This window comes from Harpia harpyja, chromosome Z, assembly GCF_026419915.1.
Source record: "Harpia harpyja isolate bHarHar1 chromosome Z, bHarHar1 primary haplotype, whole genome shotgun sequence".
Lineage (NCBI taxonomy): Eukaryota > Metazoa > Chordata > Aves > Accipitriformes > Accipitridae > Harpia > Harpia harpyja.
In genome coordinates this window covers 71,139,965-71,166,339 of record NC_068969.1, presented here as the reverse complement: position 1 = coordinate 71,166,339, position 26,375 = coordinate 71,139,965, and the positions used below count along the sequence as shown (strand labels likewise).

The 26,375-nt window shown below is 40.4% G+C and overlaps 1 long non-coding RNA gene across 2 annotated transcripts; it reads right to left on the bottom strand.

The window, feature by feature from the left end:
* Positions 1–210: 210 nt before the first annotated feature.
* LOC128137515 (uncharacterized) lies at positions 211–26,375 on the bottom strand. 2 transcript variants are annotated; one of them, XR_008233716.1, is made up of 5 exons: positions 24,873–26,375; positions 20,654–24,497; positions 19,562–19,855; positions 17,717–17,848; positions 211–1,695 (listed from the first exon to the last, which is right to left on the bottom strand). It is a non-coding gene; the product is annotated as an uncharacterized LOC128137515 (long non-coding RNA). The 2 variants fall into 2 exon arrangements; XR_008233715.1 differs by having other exon boundaries at positions 19,562–24,497.

The following is a 26,375-nucleotide window of genomic DNA, read 5'->3' as shown; positions in this document are numbered from 1 at the left end:
TGAGAATGTAAAGCTTAGTGCCATAAAGTGTCTGATACTTACCCAACTTTTTGGGCAGAATCTGCAACCTGCGGTGAGTTTTGTGCTGTGACAACTGGCTATCTAGCCAAGCTATCTAGCTAGGTTTGTCTATACTAGCCAGAGACTGCAGTATAGGTATATCCTGGGATTCTGATCAATTCTCAAACAGGCATTTGTTAAGAGAAAAGGTCACCAGCTTAGACAGTGTTATACTATGGGCTTAATTTTTTTCCTCTTTGTCAGTATTTTCACATATCTTAGGACAATACAGAAAGATGTCATAAGCAAAATGAGAAAGGAGATAACACAAGTATCATAAGACGTTTGGAATACAGATGAAAAATTTTCACCTCCTAAAACACATATGCAGCCCTACAGCAACCATGCTGTGTGGTAACTACAAAATCAGTGTAAGGTTAAAAGTAGGTTTTACATGTGGTGAACCTTTACCTTTAGAAATAAGTAGTTAAACATTTATGGAAAACAAATTTGTGGCATTTGAGAAGAAAGGTCAGTGCTGGTTGATTAAACATTGCTGAAACAGCTCACTTCTATATAGAAGAAAACACAGTCTTGTTTGCGAACAGATGACGTTCAACTAGGCATGGTTCACAGCTGCTTTAGAACTGCAAGCATCCAAAACCATCTAACTTCTTTGGAACAAACTTTTCTCTCAGCACAGAAAATCCCAAATGTATAATTATTTTGAAAATAAGACACATGCTGGTAAGAAATGCCCAGGTATTTTATTATGAAGGTTGCCTCTCGTAGGTTCAAATGATGGCCAAAAAGACAATGGGAGTGAAACCCCTTCACAAAGGCCTTTTTTTCGTGTACTAAGAGTGCCCATGTGGGAAAGGCAGCCTTAGATGCCACTTGTGCTGAGAAAAAATTTTCTTTGTTCAAAAGTCTTACAGCTGCAGAAGTTTCGTGCTGCCTGGGTGGACAGAGGGTAAGATCCAGCAAGTCACACTGAGATGACTCGCAAGGCCGTGTCACTCCACCAGTGCAGATGCTCTCTACCTTTCTATGCCATGATGTTTAGGGCTGGAGCAGTGTGAAGGGGGTGACTGAGGGTGGTCCTGCCTGCCGCAGGAGATGGATCAGGAGGAACTGCAGTAACGTGCAGAGCTTCAGGCAGGGAAGGGTACCACATGGGAGATTACCAGGCTGATTTGTAGCTAGACAATCAATCTTTTGTCTTCTTTGCTTCAGAAAGTGCTTCATTTCGCTTACATGAATTTCCTATGCTGGGACAGCGTCCCAGAATATTTATTTACAACTGTGATAGCAAAGCACCTCACATCTCGGGACACAGGTGAAAGATACCAGAAGGCATAAACTTATGTTTAAACTTATGTAATTATGAGTACAAATTAGCTAAAAAGTAATTTCTCAGTATAGTAGCTGTAAAATGGGATTCATTTCATATTATGCATTAAATTACTCTGACAGTTTGTACGGATTTCCCTATGATTAATAAGTAGAATTGAACTATAAGGTTGATATTAAATAAAATCCAGTGCAAAGGGGTTTTCCTGTACTGTGCTTGCCTACTGCCCTCTTGTGGGAGTATGAACGTTGTCAGCGTTTTAGTGTGAGACTGGCTCTGGTGAGAGTACCTTTGCAGTTTTCTGTAGGGTGACAAGGCAATTAACATGCAGACCGTAGATCCTGGAAAGGAAGTTTACATGCCTCTGAAATAGAAATATCGAACTGTAATTTTTAAATCTCCGTATTTGTTGCTTATCCACAAGATTCGACCAATCAAACAGAGCAAAGTATATGCCACCTGAATATTACATTTGCTATCACTTCTCATCTTGTAAAATGTATGAACTAGAAGTCTTTTAAGTAATCATTCCAAATCTACATCAACAAAATTAAAAACAAAAAACCTGCTAAAAACATGTAGACATTTCACTGCACCCAAACCTAAGCTAAGTTAATTAAAGTAATTAAAGTGTAGTTATAATTTTTAACAGTTCGCTTTGCAGAAATAAATAATTTTTGTCATCACTGAGTGACATATGTCATGATTATATGATACAATTTGTCAATGTAACAACCAAATGGTAAAAAGATTGCCTTTTTACATTTAAACCAGGAGCCTGCAAAATTCAAGACTGCTGGAGGAAGAACACTTGGTATAAAAGGCCAAACTCTGTTCTCAGACCCCGCTCCTAGATAGATTAGATTAGATTAGATTAGATTGGATTGGATTGATGGCACAGATCTCCCATTGACATCCTTGCAGATTTCGTTGCTCGCTCAAATACCTAGTTATATTGCTGTATTTCAAAGTACAATCTGCTCAGGTTTTTCAGATCCTGTTGTTTGGGTTGAGTTACATGGACAATGTCACAGAAGTTCAGCTGTGAAGGTCTAACAGACATTTTTTCAGCTTTGGTAATTTGAACTTTACATGATTCAATTCAGAATTTCTAGATAATCTCAAATGTTTATCAGCACAATTAAAAGTATTTTCTTCCATAAAGGTACAGAATAAAGAGTCATTAACATTTCCAGCTTTATTGGCAGTGTGAGGAAGGTCTGACCACAAACTCTGCTATTAGTGAGATATGTACTATAGAGCATAATGCAGAAACGCAGCATATCTACAAAAGACTCCTTTTGTTTAAGCCTCTGAAAAATATGGCCAACAAATGAGTCTGCGTGACTGTTTATACAGTTATTCCCTGTTGTTCTTTACCATATGGATTCTGTTCCATGCCAAAAATACAGGCAATAAAACAATGTAAAATGACTGATAACTATTACATTTAAAAAATTAATTTTATCCATAGTTTGCCACAGTTTCTAAATTCTGAATAAGTGTTAGCTAATCAATATAATTGCTTTGTGATGTTAGTAAGCAAGTAAAGAAAATCAAAGAAAAAACTTTATCCTGAGCCACAGAGGGAATTTGTGCCAGAATGAAAAGCTGGTTGATTACTTTGGGAATTCTCACAGTTTGAGAGAGAGTGAAAGAAAATGGGAAAAGGAAGCACTTAACAATACAAGAACTGCATTTCTGTGTATTTCCTTTTGCTCTGCTAACTTGATATTTCTTCCATGATACAACTACAAACAGTACAGAAGAAAGTACAGAAGGGACATGCCAAGCACATACTGTGTCAGCTCTGGAGAGCTAGCAAGAAAGTTCAACCCAGACAGCTAGGACACCACTGCAAGATGGCATGACTTTAAAAATGGGAGTGAGAGGTGGGTAGAAAGAAACCTATACTTCAGATTGTTATAGAGTCCATTTGATTGTGATAGGATTAATAAGCAGTAGCTCAAAATCCTTTTTCATTAACTAGTTATTAGAAAGCTATAAAATCCTGTTCTAAAGTTAGCTTTTATCTTACAACTTCCCATCACTGCTCCAAGTAAGCTCACTTTACTGATGGCAGTGGTAGCAAAAACATTTCCTTTGATAATAACAGTATCACACATGTATGGCCATTTAGTCCTTTCTTTGTACAGTCTCCAGCATGCAAAGGATCTAGTTTGCAACTGGATCTTGCAGGCTGTAGTGTAATACAGAAAAGGCACTATCAGTCTTGCTTGAGATGCACGCTGAGCAACTTTGTCTTGATCTTATATGCTTTTGTTCTGCTCAAACAATCTGTTGTAAAAGTAAATTCACCTATGCGTGAGTATGCATGTAGGGTTAAAATGAAAAGGATGATTTTTAAGACTGCTTGAGAATTTAGTTTCATGACTCATGCAGGTATGAATGGGTTGTTTAGGCTAAACCCCATCCCTCACTTTGCAAATGTGCTAGTACAGTTCCCAGTGCCCGTTCATCACACAACACAAGGCTGATATCCAAAACACAGTATCTGTCAAGACAGGGAGAAACCAGTGTAGGTGGCAATGTCAGAATCAGGCTTTTGATCACTGGGAAATATATTTCAGTTTGCTGAAAATATCCAGGCATACTGGTTCCCAGTTGATTTCAGAACATAGGTAAGAGACCTGAGGGGTGTATCTAGCCCAGGTTCCACCTCCTGCAGTAGCAGCCAGAGGTGCTGTTTAGGAGAGCGTGTGAGCCTGGCCACTCCTGCACTCCTGTCTCCTCCTACTCCCTCCATACATAACTGGACTAGGGATGCTAGAAGGTGCATCCCTGTCTGTTTCTTTAGCATCCACTATCCAGGTATTTTGCTAACAGATAACCTAATCAGAAGTCATAACCCTAACCCTAGCATGTTGCGAGGTATGGCCCTGCCACTCTAGGAGCCTGATAACAAAGGCAGGGTTGTTGGTTGAACTAATTTCTGTGAGTCTGAGGAAAGTAGCATGAACACACAGAGAAGGCCACAAGGATACCAAGGATCCAGCTGGAGAAGCACTTCTTCACTGTGACTCTGAGGAAATAGTAACACAGGTTTTCACATGCGTGCTGGCTGACAGTGATCTGAACAACAAGCAGAGAAACTGTCCCACAGTGTCTTTCCTGTTCTTGAAGGAGACAAAGTGTTGCTGTATGCTTTTTATAAGGAAACAAAATAGTAATCAGTGCTTGAAGAAGCAAAAAAAAAAGTGTGGATGCATCTCAAGCTCAGCAGGAGGTGTAGGCCCCCATTTCTCTGAGCATATCAGAGGTATCTTGGCTGGCTCGCAGACCCTGTGGCACCCAGCAAGACCCACAGAGAGAGCCAAGATCTAACCTCCACTTGAGGTGCTGTCTCCAGCTGAGCTGGGAACTCAGCACTGGTGCTTAACCAGGATCTCTTCCTTTTTAAGGATATGGTATCTTCCTGCTGTGAGTACCAGTGTTTCCCTGCTCCTTCTAAGCTCCAGATTTAGTGAGAGGTGTGAGTTAGTTGCCCTTACCCCCTGAGACAAGATGCTGCTGATCGGGGAGAGGCAGTGGCTCCCAAGACACACTGCCTCATGGTACAGCAGGACCTTGGCTCTGCATGTGGTGGCCATTGTCACTGTGACACGCTTATTTTCTAGATGAAAAGTGTTGGTACAAACATAACACCATGGCCTTGTAGGTATCACAGAAACACTTGGTTGCCCCCAGTTATTCTGCCCCTAGAAACTACTTACAAAAATTAGCCAGCTGTCCATCTGAAGTAATGATGTAGTGAGGCTTGTAGTATGGCTGTAGAGTCCATAGCACTGGATAGAAATTTTTTGGTGGAGGAGGTATTCAGGACTGCTCAGTGCTGCCCAGGGGAGATTCAGCATTGACTGGAGAGAACAAAAAGGGATGCCAGCCCATTACCTGGGAACTCAGACATGTCGTCATTTTTCCAGTGCACACTAATTCCACAGGGGATATTTGGCTGTTACATCATCCACCTCAGCAAAATATATCACTTTTGATGACAGGTTTGCAAAGGTTTATCCAACCCTTTTCTTGAAAAAGCAAATAAAAGTGACTAGAGGGAGAGACTAGGAAAGATCAGAAGTGCTGTGGCACTGAAGGAAGCCTACCACTAGGGCCAGATGCTGCCACTGTGTGAGTGGGGCCAGGGCAGTGCAACTGCAGAGCTGACACTGAAGCATGGGAGAAGCATGCATGTGCACGCGCACACACACACACTTCTAGCAGGGCTGGTACAGCTGGCAGCCTTTTCATTTTTCTGGGTTGATGAGAACCAGACCTGTTGAGGCAACAAGCTGTGATGTCTTACCAGCCACAGAGCATCTGGAAGCTCATGAAAAGTGTATTATATTGCAAGAAAGGTGAAGGAAGCTGGATCTCTGATCTCAGATGAGAGACAGAAGGTGATGGAGCAGAAAGTGGCTCAGAAGGCCAAAGTCTGAGAATGTGCTGCCAGATGATGGCCCCTGTCAGCTGGGTCAGTGGGAAATCTGGAAAGGAGTGTAAGTGAAAACAGCCAGCATGATGAACTACCGTCATGAACATCAAAAGAGAGAAAAAAAGTCCCTTTGGGGTAAAGACACCTCGACAGAGTAACATACAGATAACAATATCTATGTTCAGTATTGAGGCAGGTGATTGCTGCCTTCATGCAACTGCCAGGAAGAATATCCTTTTAATATGGGAAGAATTGAGACTCCAACACAGAACACCAAGACGGTCAGGGTAGGGATATAGTACAGCACCATGTCTGCAGATACAAACTAGCAGAGAGATTTGGAACTGCTTTCACCATGGCAAGCTGACTTGAGGAACAACCTTTCATGTTAATCTGATCTGTTCTTCTTTACCATGCAAAACACACAGCTGCTTAAGTCATCCTTGTAGTCCAGAAGTTAACTGTTTCCCTGCAGAAAGTGGTATTTCTTGTCTTTATTTCATCCTGTTCAACAACTGATCATCTCATACATATGAAGTGCCTGCAGCTAGGGCTGGCCTAAGGTCTAGGGCACATCAAGATGCCCCAATTCATAAACCATTGTTTATTCCTTTTTAGAATAGCACTAGCTGAGAAAACTCACTGCAAACTGCAGTTAGGTGACCATTTTCTGGGCATGTTAGAGACGACACTGTTCTCTATTTTCACACAGGCCGAGACCAAGATAAAAAATCAGGGTGGGGGGAGAAAAATGTCACACTCACAGCTTCCAACAAATGGGATAATGATGCTGGGATGGATAAAGATACCAGTACAAGCAGGTAACTCATACACATCTGTATCATTTGAGACTCTGCTTCAGTCACAGACATTTTACTAGTGACAGAAAGAGTAACAGCAATTAAATCATTCAGTATGGTGGAAAAGATACATTCTCTACTTTTTTCTCTTTCTTCCGTAATACTGCTTGAGGTTTATAAACTATGAGGTGTAGTTTCCTTGCCTGAAACCTCTGTTGGAAGGGTACAAAATAATAAATGAAAATTAACTGTATTCTTGATAGGGAGTCTCTTCTGCAGTGTTGTTAGGAGACCATAACTACATATCAATAGGGCTAAGAACTTGAAGCTCAAATTCCTAGTGCTTTCTGAGACAAAGCAGCACGTGGAAGTTCAAATCACTAAATGGCTCTGAAATGTCATTAATTTTACTGGCAGAGTTCTTTGTTATTAATTATGACTAAGAATTTATAAAAAAGATTGCTCATAAATTCAGCTAACTGATTCCCTGTTTTGTACCCATCTTCACGTGATACGCTGTGTATGAACTCTGGTAAGAGGAAGGTTCAGTTTGCAGCATGCTGCAACAGGTACGTTACAGCATAATGGTAGAGGAAAACTTTGGTGGTTTAAGTACAGGCCACAATGAAGATGCATTTTTTTTGTATGCAAGACTGGAGTGGATGTATTGAAACACAGTATTCAAAGCTCTGTCTTGCCAGTAGATGCCCAGTCTGTTTTCCCTGACTTGCATTATTTCAGTAGCACTGCTCATTGCCTATGACGATGATTGCAGTCTGGTCTCCATGAAACAGAAGCACCTCAAAAAACCTGGAGGAGAAGTCATGCATTCCACTAATGAAATGAGATAAATAGTGGGGAGCAGCTTACAAAACCAAGCAAGAGAACAGCCACGATCTAGTAGAGCTGTTGTGCTTTAGAGAAAATATTCAGAAATGATACTTCAGAGTAGGCTGGAGTAGGCTGAGGCAAAAGGTTTGTTGAACAAATTTGAATCATATCTCCACTTAAGTCTCATTTTTGTGCATATGAATGAGCACAGAAATGCTATGCCTGTATTTGCACTCTCTGGAAAGTCATTAGTACAGAATACAATACAGCATGCTGAGTAAGACATGAGCAGATATCCAGCACTTACAGATAGCACTGTTCCCATCTAAATGTAGTATCTTTTTACAAAGGTGAGACAGTACTTTCCAGGTGACAAATTAAAACAGTGAGAAGTCTTAAAACAGTAAGTCTATGCATGACAAAGGATAGTAAACCCAAGGGTCAAAAGGGTCAAGTGACTTAGGTTTGTTCCAATTTTCAAAGGACTGTGGGTTTTGCATATGTGCGTCTGCACTACCATACAGAAATATATAGGCATTTGTTTTAGACTTGCTTGGTTAATCTTGCTAGCAGCATGGAGGTCTGCATGAGCTAATTAACAGTGTTTTCCAGGCTACTGGATAAATAATCTCAATACTTCATTTCTTCCCAGAAGGAAATTGGCAAGGTACAAAGTTGTGAGCACCATCTTCCAAATCAAGGAAGTGAAAAGCTATGTGCTACAAAAGTTAAATTATTTGCCTAGTCTTTGCTGTTACTTTCAGAGAAATGCAATACATCAGAGCGGCCTCACTCATAGGTTAGGCTGTGAAGATAATCAGCTAGTAAAGCACTTTGATATCCAAGCACAGAATATGATGCAGAATTGCAAGCTACTTACTTTTCTCTTCCTAAAATGAATTAGTAGTAATAAATCTTTTCTCCTTTCCAAGTCCCAAATCCCATGCTATTTCAATCTGGCTCTGTTTAGCAGCAGCACCAAGATCATCAGTATGCCTCCTTTGATAATAATTGACTTGTAAGTGGAAGCAGAGTTCTGAATGGAAGGGCAGGCTTCCCGTGCCAAGCAGTAAGCCTGGCAGCATTGGAAAATCAAGTTTACAGTGGTGAGGCTGAGACACAGTTATACAAACCGCTGTCAGAATTGCATAGCAGAAAATGAAAACACCACTCTTGAGAGCTGAAATACACTACTAAAGTCTTTATAAGAAGTGTCTGTCCAAGCACAAGACACACTGCCACCTGAAACAATAGCATGGCACAATGCCAACCATCCAAAATCACAGTATGTGCACTCAGAGAGATTTCACTGCCTACCACCCTGTGCTTGTCTGAATGGCTGAGAGTGACACCACAGAAGGACCAGAGAAGGAAAAAGCAAAAGCAGAGCAAAAGTTTCCAGCCTCCTGTCTCTAAGGAAAAGCTAGAAACACAGTGATCAGGGATGAAAAGGGTATCTAATGTTGCAAACATTAAAGCAATCTCTTTCCTGCTGCTTAAACCCTGCTTAGTTCAGGAAAACAGGATTTTCATCATGAGAAAATCATCATTAAATGGTGTCGGAAAAAATGAAATCTGGTGTTTAGTCATAGACACTTCCTTTGAGAAAAAGCCACTTGCTTTAATGTCAACTTTCCACTGGCAGGGAACTGCTCTGCAGTACCAAGGTTCCGCCATCAGATGGCAATGCTTATTTATGCCAAACTATCGCAAAGCTAGAGCCTGGCAGCCCTCCGGAGTCAGAGGCTGGTCAGGGCAGCCTCATGTGTCTCTCCCTTCAAAAGAGGTTGTGAAGCTTTTAGCGCTAATGGTGACTAAGTAAACGGAGGGGAACAGAAAGGCTGGCTCTCTTCTATACTTGCAGAGAAGAGACTGACACTGTGTTTCGAACCTACTGCTAATAGAAAGTTATAATTTAAATGCTACTGGGAACGGTGTATTCACTACCCTGAGGCCTCTGCTCCTGCTCACCCAATACTTCTCACACTCCCACAGCTGTCCCAGTCTGGCCCCTTCCAGGCAGTTTGCAGTGGTGAGCGAAGCTGTTTTAGCAGTACAGGATTAGACCTTCTGCATTTGACATCCCTTCGTACTGCTGTTGTGATGGCTGTCATTATTATTTTTAGTACAGTTGTTGTTTATTATGAAGGGCAATAATTTTGTAGCAATAGAAGTAATTATTGGCACCATACAGACAGAGACCAAAACCACAGCCATTGGTCTACACAGTCCACAGTCCGAGAATAAGAGAAAACAGACAAAACCAGGCATATAAGGATGTGCCTAGTTTTACAGATGAGCTGCTGTGATGCTTGTACAGACAAAACTTCCACTGCCATTAAAAACTTCACTATCAATTATTTGCTTTTTCCTCTTTGCATTCTGCAGCCTACATGTCATTCTGCGAGTTATATTTTGCTAGTGTGTGCTGAATATATGACCTTCAGAAGAAAAAAAATTTTATGAGAATTGAAAAAACCCCCCAAAAAGTAACCCATAGGAATAACATATATTGAGTTGGAAAAGATAATTTTCAATGCTCAAATTGGGTGGGGTTGCCAAGTAACACATCCCTAACTCTTCCAGCTTACATAAAGAAAAAATGGCAAACTGTCCTTGCATATTCAGTGCCTCCTTCTGTTTGTAAGCCCAGATCACAGGTTCAGCCATTTATAGGCTGAATACCAAAAACAATTAAATAGGCCCCAGGTGTGTTTTGTGACACGAAATCCTTATGAGACGGCAGGAGTCAAAACATCCTGCCCTCAGCTTCCACTGTGTCTTAATTGCAAAGGACGAGCAAGTACTGCACAACCAGGCACAGTTGGAAGTTGATTTAGCCCATTTTTATAGCAGAAAGAAGATACTTGTTTTTATAATGGCTAACAGGATTTCTCTTTCATGCCACAGATACAGGCCTAAGTAGAGGATTATACATGTATTTTATTCATTACAGATGTAATAGCTACATAGTGCTCAAGGTGAATTAGATACTCTAGAGCAGCTGTCTCTAGACTTTTTTTCATCGTGCATCCCTGTGAGTAAAAATTTTTTGAGTATGCACTCCAATATATATATATTTATTTATAAATTATATACATGTACTACCATACTAATGTTATGTACATAATAGAATATACACAAAACAGAAATGTAAAAAGGATGACATAAAGATAAAATAAATACTACTTAATTTTTTTTTTTTAATGGTAAAAACTACTTTTTTCCTGCTCCCCAGTGGATTGTTTTGTGTACCCCCTGGGGTGCAGGAACCCCAATTTGGAGACCACTGCTCTCCAGACAAAAGCTGTGAGGTCTGATATCTATTGTCCCAAATCCAGCCTAAAGGATGCTTCTGTTCTGATTTACACAGGGTATGAGGTATCTCCCTGTTCCAAAGGACAGGAACCTGCAGCATCCATTTAACCTGCTTTATGTATGTGGGTGTTTGCAAGCAAAAGGTGTTCATAGCTGAAGGGGATTTAAAGAGTTATTGCAAGACTGGCACCTAAAGATTAATAAGCTCTTGGGATCTCACACAGCAAACAGTACAGATTTTGAGGGACAAAAATATGTAGAGTGTGTGGCCACTTGTTTATGAGGTATTTATGCATTGCAGAAGTTTCATGCAAGTGTTTTTTAATGGCATTTTGAGGAATGCTTCAAATTGAAATTTAATGGGGAAGAGCTTTTAGAAACAAAAGAATGAGATTCAATGAAAGAAAAATAGATACTGAGAAGGGAAAAAGAGAAAAGGGAAGGGATGAGGACAGGCAAATGGGAGAGCAAGAAAGGAGAAATATTATGCCAGCACCATAGAACAGGTACTGGTGCTGCTTTATGAAAGCAGGTGTTCACAATAACTGTGAAAATCTCATGGCAGAAATATACAGATAGTTTCTCAAATGCTAACACTGTCCTTTAAAATATTTTTTGCAACCCTGCATGAGAACTGTACTTTTCCTAATTTTTAAATAGTATTTGTATATAGTACAGTCTTCAGCTCCTAAACTTGAAAATGTTCATATTTAACCATAATTTACCTAATTATACTATGTTGTTACCTTATTAATACCAGGTTAATATCAAGGTATTCCCAAGGTAATAATACAGTATAATTAGAATGAAAAAATATTCTTTCCAATAAACTGCTGAGACATTCTCACTGTTTGACTTCCTGAAAATAAGAAATGATTGACTAAGTTCATTTAAGATGTTCCTGCTGCTCTTCCTGTTTTTTGTCATGCAGAAAGAACTTTCCATAGAAAATGTCTACCTGGGCTCAAATTCTAATTGACCCACGAAAATTGTAGGTGGAGTTTTTAATCAGGAGTTTGAGCATTCAGGGTGAAACACTATGAGTTTCCAGCACTACTTTGACTCAGCCTAATTCTCATATTAAAATTTATGCACTGACTCCTGCAAACCCCATGTCTAAAACTAGCTGTGAGACACCTGCTAGCATCTGCCACGGCATCTCATGGGAAGCATTTTGGTCCAGCCACATAAGCCTAGCTGAACAGTTAGAACTGGTATGAGGCATAACACTACTCTCATTTCAGGTTTTAACAGTCTTAAGGCTTTTCAACTACAAACCTAAGGATACTCAAGCAGCCCTTCACTTTCTAGGAATAACCCACTTTATCAGCATTTGTCTGAAGCTTTTTGGATGCCAGTTCCAAAAGTAACTTGAAGACTGCAGTGAGCACCAAATCTTAACCCAAATCTTAGCCCAGCCAATAGCCTCTGCATTGACTAGATCATATCATAGTTGTTTGGCTCGTAACCCAAATGTGACATTTATGCAGTGTTAAGTGATCCCTTTATACAGAAGCATAAAGGATTGCCGTCTGGGCCCTATTATCACCAGTCTTACATTAGCCTTGCGACCCCCTTCCAGACCCAGCACTATTCATAGTTAATAATTCTCCTTGGGCCCCAAATTTAGGTTAAAAGTTAAATTTAGCCAGCTCCTTATTTACCCCAGCAGTCGCTTCTGTCTCTACCTAGTTTGTCAGCCTTCTTTATGACAAATCTTAATCTCAGACCTAATCTCAATTTTAGTCATAGCCCAGTAATGACTTGAAGCCCTAGACCCACTAACCACATGGAAGGTCTTACCACAATTATGTCCCCAACAGCACTAAGCCTTAAACCCAGCTTCTCGCAAGGCCAAATCCTAAACCAAATATTAATCATAGTCTCAGGCATCCAATGACTGCTGCCAGGTGAAATCCAAATGTAGTTACACCTAAACCAGGATCAAGTGGTCCTTTGTTTGCTAAACTATGATTGAGGTTTGCAGGTCACCTACTAGCCCTGTTCCAAATCCCAGACTTTGCCTAGTGATCACTGCCATCCCCCAAACTATTTTAAGCACTGCATCCCCTGCAAAACTCAGAGCTAATCTTAGCTAACCCGATCACTCCTGTCCAATCCTAAATGCAACCCACTTTCTAGCACTCTCCTGAAACTTCGACCAGTGCTGTTTCCACGCCAGACTGCAATCCAGCCCAGCAGTCCCTACCGCTGTCAGAAGTAAGTACAGCCCTTTGGCCAAAGATAGACTATGCATACCCTAACCCCAGCCACAGTTCTAACTTCAGAGGTTGAGCATACCCGTTTTGCAGCCTCTCCTTCACAGAGGACGGCAGCTTCAGCGTTCATGTGTTGAGGTGTGTATTTGGTCTGTCATTACACTGTGGCAGAAGCACTTAGGTCTGTTGACCTAACATGATGCTCCTCCCGACTGCTGCACACACACTGCATGGGCACGCAGTACCTTCTCGGCTGCTTGTCTCACTCCTTGAGCAGAACCAGAAGGGCTTTCACCCTTTTGCATGGCCTATATAAGTTTTTAAAACACGTGGCCATCTTGTTCCACATACTTTCTGAATTTGCAAAAGCTGTGCGCTGCTGCAGAAATTCAGACTTTCAAAGGAATGAAAAAAATAGTTAGAAGAGTTGCAAAAAAAGTTTGAAAACATGATCTGAACATACGGAGTCACTTCCCTGAAGTCTGCACAAAGCTTAAAACCATGATAGTTTGAGGCTTGGAATAGGCTTAAAAGGTATTTTTAAATATTGCACTAATCAACATGTGTTAGCTGAAGGGATGTAAACAGCATTAGGGGATGTGACAGATGGACTCCAGCAAACCCAGCCATGGCAGTTTATAGGGTCACTGGCCCTTGCTGTTTCCCTTTCCCTTCTGCCTGAGGTTACAGTCCCCCAGGCAGCCTGAGCAATAGTTGCCATGTAGCTGCACCTCTGTGCGGCTCCAGCTCACTTTGTCATCTTTCAAAGGCCTGAATTCAACTCCCTCAGAGGTCAGCAGGCCACATTAAACCCCAGGTTTTATGGTGGAAAGCAAGGCATAAACCTGAATAAAGAACTGTCCGCTACAGAAACTTCATAGGCAAGTCTTACATGCATTTATATAGTAGGTTAGTAGGAGTTTAGCCAAATTATTTAAGACCATACAGGCTAAGCCAGAGCAATTTTTTTGGTATATGACTGGATGAATCACACTTGAAGCTGAAAAGGAAAACAGTGTTAAGTGACAGATAAACTTCTTGACCTACTGCATTCTTCTAAGGACAAAAGCGGCAAACAAGCTATAGACTGTGGTGGCAATAGAAAACCCCACTGAGCACTTTTTTGGCAACTTGCCATTCTATGAATGCTTAATGATATATTTAAAGTAAAAAAAAAAACCCTGTTCTCACATTTAGCCCAATTTTTCTTTCACTAATTTAGCCTTTTCTTGTTTCCAATCCAAAGCAAGTAGTTTTGGACCTGGAAAAGGCCTGTGCTGATCCCCATTGTTTTTCACCAATAATCTCTTCAGTTTCAACTAATAACATGCATTTAATTCACTTTTAAATATTAACATTAGTGCCAGAGGATGCAAGTTCAGTACACAAAGGCCTGTCTGAATAAGTACAACATTTCTGAGTGGCTTTGAGCTATGGTTATTTTGCTTCACATAAATGAATTTTGCTGCAGGTATACCCTGTTGGTAGAGATTACATCCTCTACTAGAAGTTAAATCAGCTTGTCAGCAAATTTGGGTGTCCTGATTTTACATTAATTACACAAATATTTAGCAAGTGTATTCTTGCTTCCCACTGAACTCCTTCTGTTTGAATGCTTTTTATAAAAGCTTTGCTATCTAAAATGGCTTGGGGAATGTATGGCATTATGGAGCTCCTTTTAATGAAAAGATAGATCAGGGAATCTAAAGGGAGAACCGAAACTCCTGTGTTTCAAATTCTAATGCCACCTTTGACACTGGTCTCGTGGAGACAAAACAAAAACAGTCTTACAAAGTTGACTGGTGCTTGATGGACAAAGCTGCGGCAGGAGAATGCAGGGTTTCTGGACAACACCACACACACTTTTTTAGCCTGTGTTCCCTGGGCTGCTGATCTTCAGACCCTGGTCACAACTGCCCTTTCCTTCTTGAAACTGTGCAGGGAATGGTTCATAGATGCAGAAAGAATTTGAATAACAAAGTACTGATATGCTGGCACAGCACCACAACAGGGAAAAGGCAAAGGGTTTTGTTGCCTGATGGTCTGAAGAAAAAGAGCTCTGAAGAGATGTGAAGTAAAAAGAAGGAGCCATGAATAGAAGAAAAATAACATGTTTCTCTAAAATAAGGACAGTGTTTGAGTCGAGAACATAATTCAGTGGAACATTGGGAATCTCACTCTCACTGAATGTCAGGCCATCTCTGTACTAGAATGAATTTAAAAAATCTCATTTTGGAAATGTAACTCTCTGTTTTCTAGATCTGAGTTTTGACAGCAGGCAAACATGCACTGCAACCGTTGGGATGATTCTTACTGATTTTTTGAACGAGTTTCAGTGTGTTGCCGGCAGAATAGCACTTGTGTGATATATACTCTCTCCTCCTTCTTCTCTGCCACTGCAATCTGGTAGGCTACTGTCTTTGCCTTTGGCACACTAATTTTGTATGGTCAGTGAAGTGCTTGCTGTTAAATTTGCCTCAGATGACAACTTTCTTAGAAACTGTCACCGCCATTCAGTTTTTACTTTGGGTTCTGTTTCAAATGTTTTTTTGTTTTTTTGCTTACACTGCCAGCCCTGTAAGCTCAGTCTGCTGCCTAAGTTGGGTTCTTACTGCATCTGCATTACTACTACTAAGGAAGACTCTTACTGCATCTGCATTACTACTACTAAGGAAGACTCCACAGCTCAGGCTTTGTTAACACCTCTGTAAGCTGGGGAAGCAAGATAGGATGCTTGGTCTTCCCCTTAGGTCTCAACCTGCTCTGTAGGTTTAAGAGTAAAAAGCTGGGAAAGGTAATTTTACCTACAAAAGTAAGCAGGTGGGCTCTTATAGGAAAAAGAAAAGTAAAACCTTGGACAAATGAGTGGTTACTGCTTTCACATTTTCCCTTTTTTTGAATAGGCTCTACAAAGAGATCTGGACAGGCTGGATTGATGGGCTGAGGCCAATCGTATGAAGTTCAACAAGGCCAAGTGCCAGGTCCTGCACTTCGGTCACGGCAACCCCATGCAGCGCTGCAGGCTTGGGGAAGAGTGACTGGAAAGCTGCCCGGCAGAGAAAGACCTGGGGGTGCTGGTCGACAGCCGGCTGAATATGAGCCAGCAGTGTGCCCAGGTGGCCAAGAAGGCCAACGGCATCCTGGCCTTTATCAGAAACAGTGTGGCCAGCAGGAACAGGGAGGTGGTTGTTCCCCTGTACTCGGCACTGGTGAGGCCGCACCTCGAGTGCTGTGTTCAGTTTTGGGCCCCTCACTACAGGAAAGACATTGAGCTGCTAGAGCGTGTCCAGAGGAGAGCAACCAAGTTGGTGAGGGGCCTTGAGCACAAGTCTTATGAGGAGCGGCTGAGGGATCTGGGGTTGTTCAGTCTGGAGAAGAGGAGGCTGAGGGGAGACCTTATCGCTCTCTACAACTACCTGAAAGGGGGTTGTAGTGAGGTGGGTGTTCGTCTCTTCTGTCAGGTGTCTGGAGATAGGACGAGAGGAAATGGCCTCAAGTTGAGGCAAGGGAGATTTAGGTTAGACATTAGGAAAAATTTTTTTACTGAGAGGGTTGTCAAACATTGGAATGGGCTGCCCAGGGAAGTGGTTGAGTCACCATCCCTGGAGATATTCAAAAAGCGAGTGGACAGGGTACTCCAGGGCATGGTTTAGGGGGCATGGTTAATGGTTGGACTCGATGATCTTGAAGGTCTTTTCCAACCGAAATGATTCTATGATTCTATGATTCTATGAATTTGTAATTCTGTTTTCAGTCTGTTAATTTCAGTCTGCGGAACAAAATAAAAGCAGAAGACTGCTGGAAACACTGGTTGCTTTGAAGAAACAGAGTAGAGTTACAGTCAAGATAAATGTACTTCACTGAACAAGCAGAGTAAGGGCTATCTGGTGGCTACAATCAACACGTGGACTAAGGTAAATAGTGGCACATTTTAAGTTCTACCACCCTATAGAAATTTCAGGATTTTTTATGTATGAACATGAAATAAAAAATAATCAGGTTTTATGTAAAGTCACGGGCTTTGAAATGAGATATTATAATGCTTCACAAATCAGGGACTCATGGTTACTATGAATAGTAGTGGCCAGGTATCTGTAAATGTTATACTGTTTCTCTGTATGCAGTGAAAGTCAAAACAGTAAATTATCAGTAGAAAGCTCTACACTCTACAATAACAGAAAAGCCAAAGGCCACTGCGTGACTGACTGTTAGGAATATCCCCTGAGCAGTCAGTTTCACATTTAATCTTTAAGTGGAATTAAAAAAGAAGAATAATGGAAGCAACACTTACGCAAAACATGGCAATCTGCTATGTTGTTACAATTTTTCTTTATTATTATACAACTATAACAGTCAAAAGGTCAGGCTACAAAATGCCAAGAACATCCCCGTGGCTGATCCGTTAATCCTGTGAAGGCATAACAAGGTCTGCATGGGCAGTCATAAAATTTTAAAGAGCTATGGTATACCTCTCTGCAAATACTGCCTTCATTTTTACAGTAAAGCAGTTAAGTGAAATAGAAACAGGTCACTCATCTCCAGTGAGGAACCCATTTAGGCCGTAATAGTACACCTTATTTTAATCCCCCTCTCCCAATGCCTTTTGTCTTCCCACTGGTATTTCTGAAAGAAGAAACATGAGGGTTAAGAATTGATATTGTCAACCATTAACCAAGTTTTGTTTGCATCAGCCTTGTCCATTGCAGGAGTAATTTAACTGTTTTCTTGTCGAAAGGCTTACCTGCAGTTTTCTGGCATGGCTGCTTAACATGCTAGTTTGACATTGTTCAGAGGCCTCTTGCTAAAACTCAGCTCCATCTCTTCTGCAGTTGATCAAAACCAATACCTATGTGCTAAGCAAGAAGGGTAGTTCCTATATGGCATGAAACAGAGAAATGAAAACTAAGAGAAAACATTTCATCGTTTTCTCTCTGAATTATAACCAACAGCCGTTTCACATGCAAACTAACAATTACATTTACAAGAATAGGCAAAGGATTGAGTGACGTTTGTCCACTGAAAAAGTGCTTTTAAGCTCCACTCTCTTTTTGGTTAAACTTTCAAGAACAAATCTTTATGAAAGAAATCCCACAAAATTCCTGTCTGCTTTTATGTTTTCTTTCCTATTATAAAAATACAAATGCATAACAAGAAGGTTTTTCTTGGCCTTTCTTTGACTTCTCAGGTTATTTGGGAGTTCCAGCTCCCTCCCCAGCGTTAGTGATATTTATTTATACAGGTACATGACAGAACTGAGACAAAGTGGCTCCCTTTTCCTTAGCATTTACAGTCTGTGCCACTTGTCCTGCAGTCAGATCCATAGGAACTGATTTTTATACAGAAGTGTAATTCAAATTCTGTCAGCATGGCTGTGCACTGATCTAAAAAACCAATCATTTTTGTACCAGATTATGGGCCCTGGATGTAAATGAAAACCCAAGGTAAAGTAGTTCCCCAGCTAGAATTTAATACTAGAAAGGACTCTGCCTGAGTGATCAAATTCGTTTTCCTCTGATAATAGTTATCAGATGCAAAACCATCTACAAATACCTGCTCTGACACCAACCTACACCACATGCTCATTTCTAGCCTACACCACACACTTACTTCTAGCTTTGAGTGTTCAAGAGAAAGATGATGTTGGCAATTGGCACAGACGATGTGCTACCTGCATGCAACAGCAAAGGTCTGCATAGGCAAAAACTCTCACCTGGCCTTGCAATGCTGACCCTGTGCTGTGGAGGGGGACAAGGCAGCCCACCTGACTCCCACTGAGAGACATGGACAGCAGAGAAAGGAGTGGGTGAGAGAAAGATAAAAAATCTAAACATGTCACAGGCCTGAACCAGGAAAATTCATGAGCCTAAATATAACAGAGATGTCAGTCTCACTAATTCCCCCATGTATCGAAGAATGTATCTCACGAAGTACACTAAGCAGTGGAAAAACAGAGGGGCAAGAACTGGTGTAATGTGCCGAGGTTGTGTTTGAAGCCAACCCATTAACTTCTGCGTTCATGACTCACTACCAACAATGGCCATACAGAGGGCTGCAGGAGAAGGAATGGCCTGTTGGAGTTCAGAGAAGAGGAACCATATGGGGCTTCATATACATCACGCCCTGTGTATGCATCTGCTGTCCAATAGCAGGGAGAGTCTAGCAGAGGCCAGACCCATACTCACCTCCCTTTCACAGCATTGCTTCGCTCTGGAAAGGAGACAGCGATCTGCAGAGCCGGTGTGGGGATGTGACAGAGGTATAGCAAGAGTATTTGGAAACTGTTTACTACCTGAGGAAACATCATAGTGACACCCCATTTTGAAGCAGGCATTCAATTCCCTAGGCTTAGTGAAAAAATAGACTTCAGCTCATGAATCACAGTAGGACTTTTACTGGCTGAAGAATATGAACATGATTGCTCAATAACTCCAAATAATTATCCTGTTCAGCCTCAGCTGCTTCTGTTGGATGGCCAGTTAGTCCTCAGGGGACAAGGAGTACAGAGTATCCTTCTTCTCAGTCCAAGTCTAAAATCCACAGTCTCTACTCACTCTTTAGTCCAATTAGAGCAGAAAATTTGGCTTACCTTGCAAATATCTTCTTCCATCCCTTGGAGTAGCTTCCCAGTCAGTAACTCCTGTCATCCGCTCTGTTCCAATGCTGCTTGGAAAACATGAGCTTCGTTCTCTCTACCTTCCTTCAAGTTCCCTCCCATTAAAACCAAGAGAAAGCTATGAGAGGAAACACATCAGGAAAGCTCTTTATACCTTTTCCATTGACCTTCCCTTCTTTCCATAGGGGAGAAAAGACCAGGCCTCCAAAAGCTTGCTTCTGAATTCAAAGTGTTGCCCAGTTCTGGAAGGGACGGATCCTTTTTGTGCTAGAGAAACACGGGGGTGTTCATCAGAGAGATGTGAACTCAAAATACAGAAGGAAATCCATGAAATGTTATAGGGGACTTCGTAAAACTCGGTCTTGAATTTTGTCCGCAAGCAGCAAGTTTTGAAATCTTTTTTTGTAACATCCTTTATTCAATTTGCATCCATTAATTAAACAATTGTCCCAGACACATCTGTGATGCTTATTTTATAAAAAAATCCAAAGTACAGGAAAGATAAAGGGAAGGAGGAAATTAAGAGATTATCAAAGTGTCATTGTTTATGCAAAGAGAAGAGATGAAAAAGTGAATATATATTATGGCAATAAAGCACCAGCAAACACTTCAGTTTTGAGTTATTATGACAAGCATTTATTTTGTGGATATTTCTGTGTTATGGCGGACATGGGTGACCCCATGCTGAACTAATGGTACGATGGTAAGTTGTCAGGGTCCGACAGTCATTATTTGCTAAGATAATATAAGAGCAACAGAACAAATTCACCACAGATGTAAGCAGACATTCAGAGCTGTAAATCTTAGTTTTCCAGAGCTGTGCCTTTTACTATATTAGGACTTAATTTTGACACAACCAAGTGATTATAACTCTTGCTGGAATAAGTATGTAGAAACTTTGCATAAGCTAAACCTGATTTTGAAGCTTGGCTCTCTTATCTTCTTACAATACCTGCAGTACAATAATACTGCTTTAGTGCACAATGTATTTTATTTTAATTTATTTGTTTATATCTTTACTCTTATAGCAAGTAAAATTCAGTTCAATACTGGCATTATATTCACACAGCATTTGTGCACCTTCTGTCCCCTTGGAAGGTAAACATCTAGAGACATCTGGAAAGGCAGTGTCTTTCCATTGTCTGAGTCTCTTTATGCCACTGCAATATAAACATTTAATAATATATTAGAAGTTCCAGAGTTGCCATGACAGCTATTGCCTATTTCCAGCAGCTAGCATGGGATCTGTAGCTATTAATATGTACGCGGGACACGGTACTGCCTGTAGCTTTGTGCAGATTGTTATTCAAGTTAGCACTGAACTAAAGCATTACAGATCAACGTAATTTGCTCTCTCAATGGTAGTCTTTTAGAGTATGTTAGTGAGCTCATGATTAGTTAGCATGATCTTTACTATACGGTTCTAATAGTTTAAGGCAATGTTGTAAAACAGCTTGAGTTATTTTAGGATTTGCAAGTCTTATTTGATTACATATATTATAAATATACATGCTATATATTTAAAAGAGCGATGAATTGTGTGTGTGTATGTAATATAAACATGGTTTCTATAGATAGGGGATTAACTTTAAAATAGAGAAGGACGGGAAATTAATTTAGCAGATGTTATGATATAATAATGAGAGACACAGAGGCAATGCCAGTGAATTTATGATTAGTATGTGAAAATTAAACCATGAATGACCTACACAGTGGTCCTCAGTAAATTAAATTATCAGCATTGCTTTACTTCATTGTGTATTTTATTCATATCAAATAAAATCTTACCTTCTGTGCCTTTTGCCTTTTTATTAGATTTTTTTTCTAGATCCTGGGGCAGCTCAGTTTAATAAAATAAAACATACTTGATTACTCTGCCAGCTTCAAGTCAAAATGCTAGTCCTTACTTTTGTATCAGGGTAGATTTGCATCGTGTTAACATTTGTTATGGTTAACTACAGGAGGAAAAAGTGCTATAAACTTTGAGGTCATGCAGCTGCACAAACCATTATACCAGTGTAAGCTTTTACTTGGAAGGTTGTGCACTTTTGTCTTTAGTCCTGTATTTTATCCAGTGACTGTTTAATGTAAAACACAGTAACAGCCTTGAATGGAGGAGGAGACGGAAACAAGGACTCCTTCTTACAAAGCAAATATCCTCCTTGTAAGCAGACATGCAGCTTGGGAGCTTTCAAGTAAGCCTGCAAGGGGCCTTTGGGATTTAAGCAGCACCTGAGCAAGAATCTTCAGGTTCACTGTTTTGAAGCTGCATACTGGAACTCTGCCTGACTTCCCTTTCCAGTCTGTTGACTCTGCACGATACTGTGCAAAGATTCTCAAGCTAGTGACACATGACCTAATGTCTATCTTTCTATACAATCTCAAGTATATGGCAAGCTCAGCATCTCTAACCTCGTGCAGTGCATTGTGCTGTAAACACATAGCCTAAAATATTAATTGAATTTTGCTTGCATTTCCTGAACAGCAAAACCTGAAGGACTTATCAAGATTTAATTTTCTCAAAGATTTAACATCTCCACAGAGAATACAAATGCAAAAATAGTCCCTTTCTTTCCCACTGAAGGTTTTTCACCAGTTGCTATTGATCGTGGGTGCAAACCTGAACATACTTGACTGCGTATTTGGCTGTGATCTAGAAATATTGTCTGTGATGTCATTTCCTAGTGCCAAACATTGAAATCAACCCATCATTGCCACATAGTAAGCTAAGTCACCTCTTCCCTCGAAAATCCTGATTCCAGAAGGATCCGATGGCACAAACTGGCAGCAACAAACCACTACTCAGGGAAGATGAGTCTGTCTTCCCAACACTTCCTCACTCACATCATACCCACAAGCAGCAAGTTCTCTTATGAGCTCTGACAAGTGAAACAACATGTCTGTTAAGTAAAATGCCTATGAAAAATATGAAATTCTCAAGGATCATACTCACATGTACTCAGATCATAAAAAAGCCAAAAAAACCCTCTTATATGCAGCTGCATCTACTGCATTCCATTCAAATATGCCTGCATCAATTTGCTTAAGGCAAGCAGAGGTGTTCCAGGGATTTCTCAGAGCACCCCAGATTACTTACAAAATATACTTGTGTAGCCTACTTTGTTGACTGAATCCTTAAAATGGAGCTTGCAGGAATAACAGAAAACTTCCCCCAAGCTAAAATTGTATCACTGGCACTGCTCACCTATTCAAAAACCTGGGGGCACTGGGTCTTATCTACCACCTATAAAGTCAGTCCCCACCCTACGCAAGCAATGAAGTCCAACGGGAAATATCTACTGTCCTTGAGACATGAGTTAACCAGGTCCTCTACCAAAAAGGCAAATTATCAAATATTGTTGAGAGAATATCACAGACTAAAAAAAGCCTGTGTGTCAAGCAGACTTACCAAATGACACCCACTTACCAGTTTTCTTCCTTTTGGTAAGCCTGTTGAAATCTCAAACTATTGCGATGTCACCATAACCATACATATCCTCCAGTCATGCTTTTCACCCATGCATACACCAAAATAGTCTTAGGAATGCTACCAGGAGTCCCATGACTAAAGAACTTTTTTCTTCTGATCCTCAGAAATAAACAGGCTTCTTTGGTGATACTTCTAGTTATCTTTGCAACTATTACCATATGGTATTGGTGGCAAAAAAATATGTTTCACCTACAGAATAAATAAGACGACACACAGAATTCTTTCATTGTTAACGTACAGGTTTCTTCTCAGTACAGTCTCTTCTCAGCTGTGAACACCAGAGAGGCTGTGAATTGCAAATCAGTTTTGGGACAGAGAGCCAGGTCTTTTGTCTGCCTCATCCAACTTAGCCACAGAAACTTAGTATCAAAGAAGCACAAGGCTTGTAAACTAAGCAAAACAGGAGCCAGGCAGTGATAATTCCAATTATACTTACTGTTCTCAGAGATAAAACAAAGATTCATAAAGAAGCTGATAAATCATACAACAATGAATTAAATTTTATTAGCAAGGGCTGAAAGACTTGAGTTAGTCTTAATACTATTCCCAAAGCATGTTTATTAAGGATATTGTAATTTTCTTTCTTTCTTTCAAATATTCAGGCACTTCATATTGTCAATGAAGATGGTGAATCAGGTTTAGAATTCAAACAATTCCTCCTAATTAATATTCTTCTTATAATTTTAGTGTAATTCCAGAAAATCTCTCCAAACTTGCAACATATAAAAATTACATGCTATATGTTTTATATATATTATATGCTTGTTATAACATTGTAAACAAATGCATTTGTTTTGTGTGTACTTCTTTGTAAATTATGAATACATCATAAGAGGCTAACTCATGAGAATAAAACATATAATTCATTGATAAGTTGAGGAAAATTATCTTTCAACATTTACAGCTGTTAGTAGTAAGAGGTAGAATCAGTTAGGTCATTTCAGGCATGTAATGCGTATATTATGGAATTAATGTGTTGAGCAGTATGTCCTCTTCTGGAAGCTGCAATGTACATTTTTTGGAGAAAGTATCATTTTATTGCTCTTGTGAACCCAGTGATTAGTACATAATCTGAACACCTTTTCAAGAAATTGTTTTTCACATTATATACTTCCACACAGCATAATTTTTTGTTTTGAAATTCTTTGGCTTGTGTCATGCAGAAGATTCAGTTTAAATGTTAATTAACTCTCCTTGCATTCAAGTCTATAATTTATTAGAGACATATTACATTAGGACAAAACTTACTCTTGAGTCCTATGAAAGCAATACTGAATTTTGCTCTTTAATCTAGGTGCTTTGGGGTTTCCCACACACACTGGTGCTGATGTGATGGACTGATTGCCCTGAATAGGCACAGATTGTAATGGAGATCCAGCGCATGCTCTGTCAGCCTCTCCAGACACAGTCCTCCAAGTGCTAATGAAAGGATTTTCACAAACAATTGATCCAAAATGCCACTTCGAGTTAAAAAAGGCAACAGCTTTAGATTGGTAAAAATATATGTATATTTCGCAGTGGTTTTTATATGCCGCCCATCACCCTGATATCTCAACACCTCTGAAATGTTTTGAAACAGAAATTCTCTCTCCACCTCATCTACTCTCTTCCCTCCCAAAACATGGAATAAGCAGCTTGACCAGTGAGATTAAATATCTTGACTAGTTCACAGCTCAGTTCCCAAGTGTGGGAAATGCGGCGAACATGCTGAAGAAAGCTGAGACAAAGAATTATGCTTGTTTTTTAAAATTAATTCTGAATGCAATCATCACCTTGATTTTGAAATTAAATCACCTTTTATGATATTCTCAGTCCAGTTCTGAGTTCTTGGTTCCCAGATTCAGTAACTGGAGGGCAGTAAAGAACAGGGGAGATGACTTTGTCACACTTCCGTGCTGTTTCTTTACATTCAGTTTCAATCCATGCCTTCTCAGACAGGTGTGTATGTCACCTAAATACTGAGATAGTGCTTACTGGCCTGAAAGAGACAGAGAGTTTCACATAAATCTTTCTGGCAGGCTCTCCTACTTATGTCCTCACCATCCCTGCATAAGGTTTCTTCTGGATTTTTCATCAAATAATGTAGGGAGCTGAACCTCATGCAACTGCAGATGTGAGCCCTCTGTCACATTTATTTTTGGTGTTGTCTGGAAAAATTGCACAGGCTGCAGCAAAAGATTTCCGTGTATTCCTGTGGCTTCTTGTGTATGTGATGGACGCAGCTGGTGACATGCAGGGGCGTAGGTGGCAGGAGGGTGAATGCTGCCAGCAGAGCTGAAGGGTCAGCAGCCGTGTCTCAGACACCCTCTGTGCCCAGGTGGCCCCAGAGGTTGACAGCTGGCAGCTGGCTCTGAAAAATGGACTTTGCCAGCTTTCTTCATCTTCTTGCTTTGAAAAGGGAGGATACATACTGCATGCTCAAGAACTCTCCAGGTAATGAGTGAAACTCATTTTAGCACTGAGCAACCCATATACTTCAGGACTGAAACTGTATTTCTTTCTGACACACATGGAGCTGGGGAAGTTACAGCATCACAGGCCATTCCATGCAGCTGTTCTCCTCCAGTTATGCGTCAGAAGCTCTTCAGCTTGTCTGTCAGATTATAAAATATTCTCTAGACCCTCATGCGCTTATATTTAGTCCTACCCTGCAGCACTTGTGTTCCTGAACCTTTTCTTTCAGTTGGCTAGTGGTGAGCCACTTCATATTATTAACAATCATAGGCCTGCAGGAAAATATTAAATTACGCATATGTTTACTTACATTCTTTGTTTACATTACATTTGGAGATCAGAGACTGAATAGGAGTTTTCTATGATGATTCACTGCATTCAACTTCCCTTTGGTGTACTAGTTGGAAGGGTTCACAGTGAGCTGATCTCTCTACCAAGCATAATGAAACCCACACTCTAAGGGGCAACAAATAGTTTTCTTGGGCCAGTTGAGAAAGGTTTCCTGAAAGCAAGACTTTTCAGTCCTTTATCCCATATGACTACTGAATGACTGTATTAGGGTTTTATCAGGCCAAATTGGTATCAAAGCATGAGGCCAAATTAAGACAACCATTGCTGTTCATGTGGAGGGGGTACTTTTCTGCACCGGATGACAAGAATCACTACAGCTGAAATAATAGACTGGATAAAAGAAAGAATCCTTTGGGGAAAATACAGGTTAAATTAAATCACCACACTCCTGATGTGAGAGTAAAGCCATAGAATAACATTCATATTTAGCAACCGTATCAATGACTAATTCTTACAAGTGACAAGCTGGTAGCAATAGCCACTGAATGCACA